At 53.8% G+C, this 9,538-nt stretch overlaps 1 protein-coding gene across 10 annotated transcripts in view; it reads left to right on the forward strand.

The window, feature by feature from the left end:
- The window catches only part of CACNA1E (calcium voltage-gated channel subunit alpha1 E), a 366,950-nt gene that overhangs the window by 18,851 nt on the left and 338,561 nt on the right, over positions 1-9,538 (forward strand). The window lies entirely within an intron of this gene.

Raw genomic sequence — 9,538 nt, forward strand, 5'->3', positions numbered from 1 at the left:
TCATGGCCGGTGACCAGGTGCCTCCACTCTCTGGCTGTGTTCAGTGCCGCTGCTGTCAGTGTGGGAGTGCCTGTGGGTCTCTGCTTTTCATTCTTCTAGGAATTCCCCCAGAGGAGGAACTGGTGCATCACACTGTGACTCCAGGTTCACTTTGAGGAACTGTGACACTACTGTCTATTCCCACCAGCAGTATGCAAAGGTACTAATTCCTCCACTGTCTGGCCAACATTTGTTGATTTTATTTCATCCTGATGGATATGAAGTGGGATTTCCCCATGACTCCGATTCCCACTCCCTAGCAGCTGGTGGTGCCGGTGTGTTTTCATGTGCTTATTGGCCATTTGTGTGTCTTCATGGAGAAATGTCTATTCAAGTCCTTTGCCCATTTCTTAACTGGGCTGGCCTTTGTTGTTGGGTTTCAGGAGTTCTCCACAAAATCTGGATATCAGGCTTTTCTCAGGTACACAGCTGGCAAATACTTCCTCCCATTCTGTAGGTTGCCTTGCCACTTGGTTGATGGTATCATGTGGTGCACAGAAGTTTTTCATTTTAATGAAGTCCAGTTTGGTTTTTCTTTTGTTGCCTGTGCTTTTGGTGTCATATCTAAGAAATCGTTGTCTAGTGTCATGAAGCTTTCTCTTTCTGTCTTCTTCTAAGTATTTATAGTTTTAGCTCTTTTAGTTATGTTATTGATCCATTTTGAGTTTTTTTTTTTTAATTTCGTGTAAGGTCAGGGCCCAGCTGTTTTTTTTTTATCCTTTTAAAAAAATATTTATTTGATAGAATTACTGAGAGAAAGAGAGAGGAGAGACAGAGCCCGTGATCTTCTGTCCACTGATTCACTCCCCAAATGGCCACAACAGCCAGGGGTGGGCCAGGCTGAAGCCAGGAGCCAGGAGCTCATCTGGGTCTCCCATGTGGATGCAGGGGCCCAAAGACTTGGGCCACCTTCTGCTGCTTTCCCAGGCCATAGCAGGGAGCTGGATTGGAAGCAGAGCAGCTGGGATGCCGCGCTGCAGATGGTGGCTTAGCCTGCTACACCACAGCACCAGCCCCTATTTTGTTTTGTTTTGTTTTTTGTTTCTTTGCATTTGGATGTCCAGGTCTCTTGATACCATTCTTTGGAGAGACCCGGTTGTTGAAAGCCATTGACCATAAAAGCCTGGGTACATTTCTGAGCTCTTTAGTCTTCCATTTGTGTGTATGTCTGTTTTTATGCCAATACCATGCTGTTTTGATGAGTGCAGTTTTGTAGTAATTTTGAGATCAGGAATGTTAGAGGATCTCCATCTTTACTTGTTGTTAAAGATTGTTTTGACTGTTCTGAGGCCCTTACATTTCCATGTGAATTTTAGGACTGATTTTTCTATTTGTGTGAAAAATGCAATTGTAGTTTCTATGGGGGATTGCATTGTTTTTATAGATGACTTTTAGTGGTATTGCAGTCTTAAAAATAGTCTGTCTTTCAATCTATAGACATGAGTTGTGCCTTCTGTAATTTCTTTCAGCAACATTTTTAGTTCTGTTTAGTTTATTAAGTTTCCAGTTCTCTTTACTCAACAATCTCCCTAGTTGCACTGTTGGCATCACTGGCAGTGGTGCTGCTGTTACCACTTGCTTGTGCATCTCTGCATTTCCGATGCATAAATAAAATTATAATGCACAGAGGCTCACGGTGTGCAGTAGCACCCACTGATGGCTGCTCTCCTGTTGTCACACCAGGATCCACCCTGGGCTCCTCTGAACTGGGGCTCTGCACTCTGCCTCCATTTTTAAAGCCTGGGACCGTCCCTGTTTTTCTGGTGCCTCCCTTCCTGATGGGCGTGCAGTTTTTTTTTTAAACAAATGTCTATATCAGTACTTTAATGAATAGGTACATACGTGTCATGTGCACACGTGCAAGGCTGTGTGAAGGAAGCAGGGCTGTCTCACTAAAGGTTAAGTTTTAGGTTTTTCAGCATAGCCCCCCCTTCCAACTTCCCTGGGAACTGCACCAGCCACATCCACCAGCATAGAACCTGTGTCCTCATGCCCTCGCCAGTGGGCTCAGCTCACAGATGGCTTGGCCCTGGACTAAGAGGTGAAAATATTCTCTCCTAGTTTGAATGTGTGTTTCTCTTATTGTGAGGTTGAGCATCTTTTCAGATAAAGAGCCATGCGTAATTCCTTTCCTGTGAATTGTTTATATTTGCACATTTTCTGAGTAATTTACAGAATTTTTAAAAAAATATTAAGAATGTTAATTCCGGGGCTAGTGCTATGGCATAGTAGGTTAAGCCTCCGCCTGTGGCACCAGCATCACATATGGGCACTGGTTCTTGTCCCGGCTTCTCTTCTGATCCGGCTTTCTGTTTATGGCCTGGGAAGGCAGTAGAAGATGACCCAGTACTTGGGCCCCTGCACCCACGTGGGAGACCCGGAAGAAGCACCTGGCTTCTGGCTTCAGGCTTCAGATTGGACCAGCCCCTGCCATTGTGACCACTGGGGAGTGAACCACAGATAAAAGATCTCTCCTTCTGTCTCTTTCCCTCAGCCTCTCAAATAAATAAATCTTAAAAAAAAAAAAAAAAAAGGAAAATCCTTGTAGTAGAAATGCAGGAAGTGTGTTCCCAATTTTTAGTTTGCCTTTGGAAGTTGTTTATGTTTTATGAAAATGTTTACACGGTTCCATGTGTCAGTCTTTTATTAATGTGTTTTGGTTTTATACCATGCTTACAAAGGCCTTCGCAGCTATAAAAATTATACTTTTTAAAAAATATTTGTTTATTTGAAAGGCAGAGAGATATTTTTCATCTATTGGTTTATTCACCGGATGCCTAGATCAGTCAGGGCTTGGCCAGGCTGAAGCCAGGAGCCAGGAGCTCCATTCAGGTGTCTCAGGTGGGAGGCAAGGGCCCAGGTACTTGAGCCATCACCTGCTATTCCCAGAGTGTGCATTAGTAGGGAGCTGGAATGGAAAGCAGAGCTGGGACTTGAACCTAGGCTTTCCAACATGGGATGTGGGCATCCCAAGTGGTGGCTTAACTGCTGTGCCAAACTCCCTCTTTAGGATGTGTTTTGGTGAGTGCAGTTTTTTTTTTTTTAAGATTTATTTTATTTATTTGAAAGGTGGAATTACAGATAGAGGTAGAGTCAGAGAGAGAGAGAGAGAGAGGTCTTCCATCTGCTGGTTCACTCCCCAGTTGACCGCAACGGCCAGAGCTGAGCTGATCCGAAGCCAGGAGCCAGGAGCTTCTTCCAGGTCTCCCATGTGGGTCCGGGGCCTAAGGACTTGGGCCATCTTCTGTTTTCCCAGACCTAGCAGAGAGCTGAATCGGAAGAGGGATTAGCCGGGACTCAAACCGGTGCCCATATGGGATGCCAGCACTGCAGGCTGCGGTTTTAACCCGCTGGGCCAGAGCAACAGCCCCGGTGAATGCAGTTTTATAATGTCCTTAATATGGGTGGGCCAGTCTTTCATGAATTTCATCTTCAGATTTTCCTGTTTTTTGTTTGTTTGTTTGTTTGTTTGTTGCGTTTTGTTCTGCCTGGCTCCCCCTGTTTGCTGGCCACACTGTGGAGCGCACGTCTGTTTCCTGCACTTGGCTTTGGGACTGGGAATTTGCTCTTTCTCTGCCCTCGACCATGGGATTTCACATCTGCCTGGGTGTCTTCCCCGTCAGGGTCCTCCTGAGTTCCTGCTCTGCTTCCCTCAGCTGCCGTCAGGACCACGGTCTCCACAGGAGTCCCAAGAGAGCTCCCTGTGCCTGTGGTGACTTGGTCCCCCGACCTGGGCCGGAAGGAGAAGCTCCTCCGGACACAGCCGCCCGCTGCAGCCCGGTGGGGTTTGCTGAGTGTTTTAGGCCTTTGTGGCTTCCTGCACTGGTCTGCAGGACTCTGGCACGCGGCCCCGTGGGAGTCTTTCCGTACCCAGAGGTGGTGATCAGGAGGGCACTCGCTTGCTTCTAGTTTGAAACTGGAGCAAGGAGCCTCCGAAGGCTGCAGCACAGGTTCTGGTCCCTGGGACGGAGCTCAGGCCTCTCCCCTCTAGTGCAGACTCTGGGAGTCACGGCCGTTTCCTCCTGGAGGCCGTAGTCCTGTCCACCTCCCAGGGCTGCTGCCCCATCTGGCCTTCCCACTCCATGTCCTGGACCTGCCGCCCTGAGTCTGGTGTTGACCAAGCAGTGCGTGGGAAGGGGAGGTCATGAGCAGGCGGCAGGCTGAGTCGTCTCCACTGCCACCTCGGCTTCTCAGAGGCCAGTCCTGCCTGCTCTCACCTCCCTTCCTGGGCTTGGTTCTCAGAAGCATTCGTAGGTCTCTGCTCTGCCCTCTCTGCCAGCGGCCACTAGACCGGTCCCTGGTCACCTCCCCTGGAGATGCCACAGCACACTCCCCTGCGACTAGGTGTGCAGGCTGGATGGCCACTCCTGTGAGGAGTGCATGAAGGACCCAGAACTTCAGCACATGACCACATGACCGGGGCCTCTTCTTAACTAGGTGATCAGGGAGCTGTCTGAGGAGGAGACTGTTGACCTGAGACCTGAGTGACAGGCAAGGAGGCGCTACCTGTGCCAGGATCTGGGCAAGAGCACGCCAGAAGGCCCTGAGGTAGGTGCAGCTGGCACATTCCAGGGCAGGGGCTGGCCAGGATGCCATGAGCCGGGCAGAGGCAGAGGGAGGGGAGCAGGCCAGGGCCATGTGAGCTGTGGTGGGCTGTTAGGAAGATTCTGGAGTGTTCAGCAGAGGACTGCTGTGTTCACACCCATTTTTACGACTGTTCTGAGAGACGCATATCCAACTGTTCTTAGCAACCTGGAAACGGCCCGGCTGCCCATCAGTGTGAGGTGGACATGGTGCATTGTCAGGTGACAGAGCAGCCACACACAAAGGCCTCCCCGAGCTCCTGCCCCTCCCTTCACGGGGATCTCAAGAGGCTTCTAGAGAAAGTGCAGCTCTTCTTCCTGACCCTGAGGCCACTTCTGCTTCCAGCACTCTGCTGGCCTGGAGACCACGGAGAAGCACAGGGCAGTCAGCCTTGGCTGACTCTTTGTCCTCAGTTTTTGAGTCCAGAGTGCCTGGGGGAAGGAGCACAGGGGGACCAGTGGTGTGGCTGGACTGGAACCCAGGTCCCAGCACTGAGCTCTCTGTCCTGTTTACCCACAGCCACGGTTGTGTGATGCAATCTGGGTTCCACAGACACTGGAGTCTTTGGGGTGCTTTGGGGACCTCTGGGAGGATCAGGGAGGAGCTGCTGTGAGGCGACCCAGGAAAGTTGAAGAAAATCCCTGGCCCTGGTTGGAGCTGATGTTGTGTTTTGGGTGGGGACGGAGACACAGGGCACTGTGAAGTTGGCCAACCCTGAAGTGGAGCCGTCACTTGCCAAGGAGCAATCAGTGTGGCCCGTGTGTGTGCTAGGGTTAGGGCAGGGCACCTCTGGGAGGGCTCCTCGTGCAGCCCCAGTCTTGTAGGGAAGATGGGGTGAGACTGCCCTCCCCAAGGGAGACCGGGTGGAATTGGGGGCTGAGTCATGTTGGAAGCTTCAGGTGCAGAAGGAGCCCAAAGAGCAGGTCCCCAGGAAGTGCAGGACGAGACCGTGAAGGTGGGAGGACCGGAGCGGGGCAGTGAGGAGATGGCCTGTGGGGAGGGACCAAGGTGTGCACAGGTGTACGTGCACACATATCTGTGCACACATACGAACATGCCTGTGCAGGCATGTATAGGTGTTGTGAATGAGGCGGCCGGAAACGTGTGCTGGAATGAAGCTGGAAAACTTTGATTGCTGCCCTACTCCTGCCTCCCCGCAATGGGGACCCTGACAAGCAGCTGCCCATCTGTGCTCCTGCTTCTGGGCCTGTTCTTGGCTTTCAGACCCATATCTGACTTCCAAGAGACACGGAAGCCTCCACTCCCGGCCCTGCTCCCTCCACGTGTCCCCAAGTGTGACAGGCGGGGACCTAGAGGAACCATGAGAGTGCCTGGGAGGCACTGGCTCTCTGAGTAGCCCGCTGCTCTCAGGCAGACTGGAGCCTGAATTAACGGTTTAATTGTCCAGGCAGCCCTGTCTCCATTTTCACTTTGTCAGAGCCCCCTGACCTGTTGTCACTCACCTCCAGAGCCCTTGAGACCTGAGCCGTGGCAGCAGGCACAGAGGCCACGCAGGAGCCCTGCTCCTGTCTCCTTGGTTCTGCTCCTGCCCTCTCCTTTGTCCTTGTCACCCAGGCTGGGGTGCCTCGGGTATCTGATGGCCCTGTGCTCCTGGTTCACTTGGCTGAGACTCAGGGGTCCCCACACCTCTGTGTCAACGTTACCCTGGACAGCACCCCCCAAGGGCATTCCCCCCAACTGCCTGGGGCCCTGGCTGCTCAAAGCCACACCCACTCCCCCACAACTTCACCCCAGATTGCCTCCAGCTCTGTAATTAAGGGGCTCACCGATTAACCAACCAAGTATTTGGTAAGTGCCTGCCGTTTACCAGGATTGTGCTGTGCTGAGGATGTAGGCCCCTCACATGGGAGGCAGGCAACTGAAAGTGTGTTTCAAAAACAAGTAAGCCAGCAAACACACACAGTCAGGAAAGGTGTACATGAAGGGGGCTGGCAGAGGGAGGTCAAGGGGGAAGGGGCTCTGTGGGGTGATGTGCAGGGGACCTGAGGGAGGGGCCCTGGAAGGGCAGAGCCCAGACAGCAGAGCAGCCTGGACGTGGGGACAGCAGCACAGGGACGTAGCCCCACAGGGGAGGACCCTGCAGCCACTTGAAGTGGTCAGGCCCCTGAGCGGGGCTTGGGCAGGTGCGGAGGGTGGTGACACCCTGGACTCTTCAAGGCTGAGGAAACTGCCCCAGGTTTCTGCTGTGGAGATGATGTGGACACTGTGTTGGTCTCCTGTGGCCGCAGAAACAGATCACTGAGGACTCTGGGTGGGAGCAGCAGAGTTTGATCCGTCACAGCTCTGGAGTCTGGAACCAAGGGCTTGGCAGGGCTGGCATGCTCCAGAGGCTCTTGGAGGAAGCTCTCCCTGCTGGCCCCCTGGACTCTGCCTCCTGGGATGCATGTGAGGGCTCCCTGCCTCCCCCATTGCAGTCAGGCCCTGCAGGGTGACCCTAATCATGTCCCCCACTCAGCCATGGTCTGCCTGCTTCTCTTCTGCCCTGGCAGGAATGTTTTGGGCCCCAAGCATGACGTGGTCCAACCCTTGTGGGCGAGACCATAAAGAGGGGGAGGAGGTGACAGGGAGGGCGGTGTCTGTGCACAGCATCTGCCCAGGCCCAGTAATGCCAGAGCACCCATAATTTTAAGTTTTCTTGGCATCTCAGACCTGCCAGTCCTGGGATAATTTCGAGGTGGTCCAAGCCAGCCCGGGGCCTTTCTGCTGCGTCAGCTCCCTGTGATTGCAGTGAAAATCCACTGACGAGGTGCAGAAGGCACACGGAGGGTTGGGGAGTGTGGGAGTGGGGTTGGGGGGAGTGTGGGTTGCGGGGGGTGGCTGTGGCGGACTGCAGCTGACCACGGGGCAAGGGCAGGATCAGGTGAGGAGCAAAAGGACTCTGCCTCCTAGCCCTGCCAGGGAGCAGCACAGCCTCCTGCCTGCATCCATCCATCCAGAGATGCATTCTCTCTGCTACTTCTGAGGCTGGGAATTAACAGAAGAAGGAAGGCACCTGAATAATTAGCACATTGGTCTCTCTCCACCGCCTTCTCTGCTGCTGGTGAGCAGGAAAGAAAGGGATCGGGGAGTGAAATCCACGCACCTCTCCCCAGGCCTGGGTGTTGCACCCCTGACTTTGAGCTCCTGGGGCTGGGTCAGGTTGGGAGGCTGGTGGGGAGAGGGCAGGTGGGCTGTCCCAGGCAGGAGGTTGTCCCTCAGCGCCCCACTCAGAGCAGTGTTGGGACTTGCATCAGGCTGTGCTGGCCGCTGTTGTTGGCTGGGCCACTCTGTGTCCTGGTAGGCATTGTGGCCCGTGTACACCATGGCTGGCTCTTGGCTCCGATACAGCAGTGTCTTCCTCTACTAACCTGGAGGACGTGTGGATGTCAACCTCTGGGGTCCTGTTGGGCCTTCATTTACATGTCCAGCAAGCATCACTGGGGCTTCCTGTGGGCAGGCTTAGGAAACCAGGTGTGGCACAGACCTGGCCCTGGTCCTCTGTCTGCTGGGGGAACAGTCAGTGGTAGCCACAGTCCAGTACTTTGGGCCCAGTGTTGGTCCATCAGAGGCTTGGGGTCCCTCCCCAGAGTCAAGGTGGGTTTCTGAAGGGTGTCCTGCCTGCTCTGGGGTCTGAAAGGCCACTCGGGAGTGGCTGGGACAGTGGCACCACCTGTGGAGGGGCACTGGAAAGAGCATCACAGATCCACAGAGGGGCTGCAAATGTGGTGCTGGGGATGGAGGGAGATAAGGTGGTACCAGCACAGGCCTTATCTGCTTTAGAAAGCAGAGGGCGTGAGGCCCGCAGGTCCTGGAGGGTCGAATGAGGTGGAAGTGCTGAGGCTTCGGGCAGCCCTGTGGGCCAGAGTGCCTGGCCAGGATCTGGGATGGGGAGCACATGGACTCCAGGCTCTGGGTGTGTTGTGGGGACATCCTAGCTCCATGTCTGCAGCTCCCCAAGGAGTATCTGTCTTGTTACGGTTATTGAAATGGAGGATTTTCAGAGCTGTTAGGTGAACAGTTCCCGAGTACCGGTCGACTACTGTGGTACCCTCGATGGGGTTTTCTTTGCCTATGTCTGGTTCAGTTTAATGTGTGTCTGTCAGAGGGGCTAAAGGCAGAGGACTGTCTGTATAAAGTGAGAGTCTGTAGTAATACAGCTTGTTGTGTAGTAGGCACCTGATGCATAGTTGTGCAATGAATAATAAGTGAAATAGGTATGTGCTGAGTGTGTCCCAGGGGTCAGGCATGTTCAGGGGGAAGGGAAGAGAGAAAGAGAGAGGTGGTGGGGAGAGGAGGACTGAGCAGGATCCCCAGTGTGCAGAGAGAGAGGAGAGCTGAGGAGGGTCCCCAAGTGGAGGGAGAGGGGGAGGAGGAGGGGGAGAAGGGAAGGAGAGAAGAGGGAGAGATTGAGAGAGGACTGAGTGAAATCCCCAGTGTGCAGAGAGAGAGAGAGAAGAGAGCTGAGGAAGGTCCCCAGTGTGGAGAGAGAGAGAGAGAGAGAGAGAGAGAGAGAGAAGGGGAGGGGAGGGGAGGGGAGGGGAGGGGAGGGGAAGGAGGGAGGGAGAGAAAGGACTGAGCAGGATCCCCAGTGTGCAGAGAGAGAGAGAGAGAGAGAACTGAGCGGAATCCCCAGTGTGCAGAGAGAGAGAGAGGGAGGGAGGGAGAGGAGAGGAAGGGAGGGAGGGAGAGAGAGAGAGAGAGAGGACTGAGCAGGATCCCCAGTGTGCAGAGAGAGAGGAGAGCTGAGGAGGGTCCCCAGTGTGCAGAGAGAGAGAGAAAGAGAGAGGGAAGGAGAGGAGAGGAAGAGGAAGAGGGAGAGGGAGAGGGAGAGGGAGAGGGAGAGAACTGAGCGGAATCCCCAGTGTGCAGAGAGAGAGAGAGGGAGGGAGGGAGGGAGAGAGAGAGAGAGAGAGAG

The sequence above is a fragment of the Oryctolagus cuniculus genome, chromosome 13 (genome assembly GCF_964237555.1).
Source record: "Oryctolagus cuniculus chromosome 13, mOryCun1.1, whole genome shotgun sequence".
NCBI classification, from domain to species: Eukaryota; Metazoa; Chordata; class Mammalia; order Lagomorpha; family Leporidae; genus Oryctolagus; species Oryctolagus cuniculus.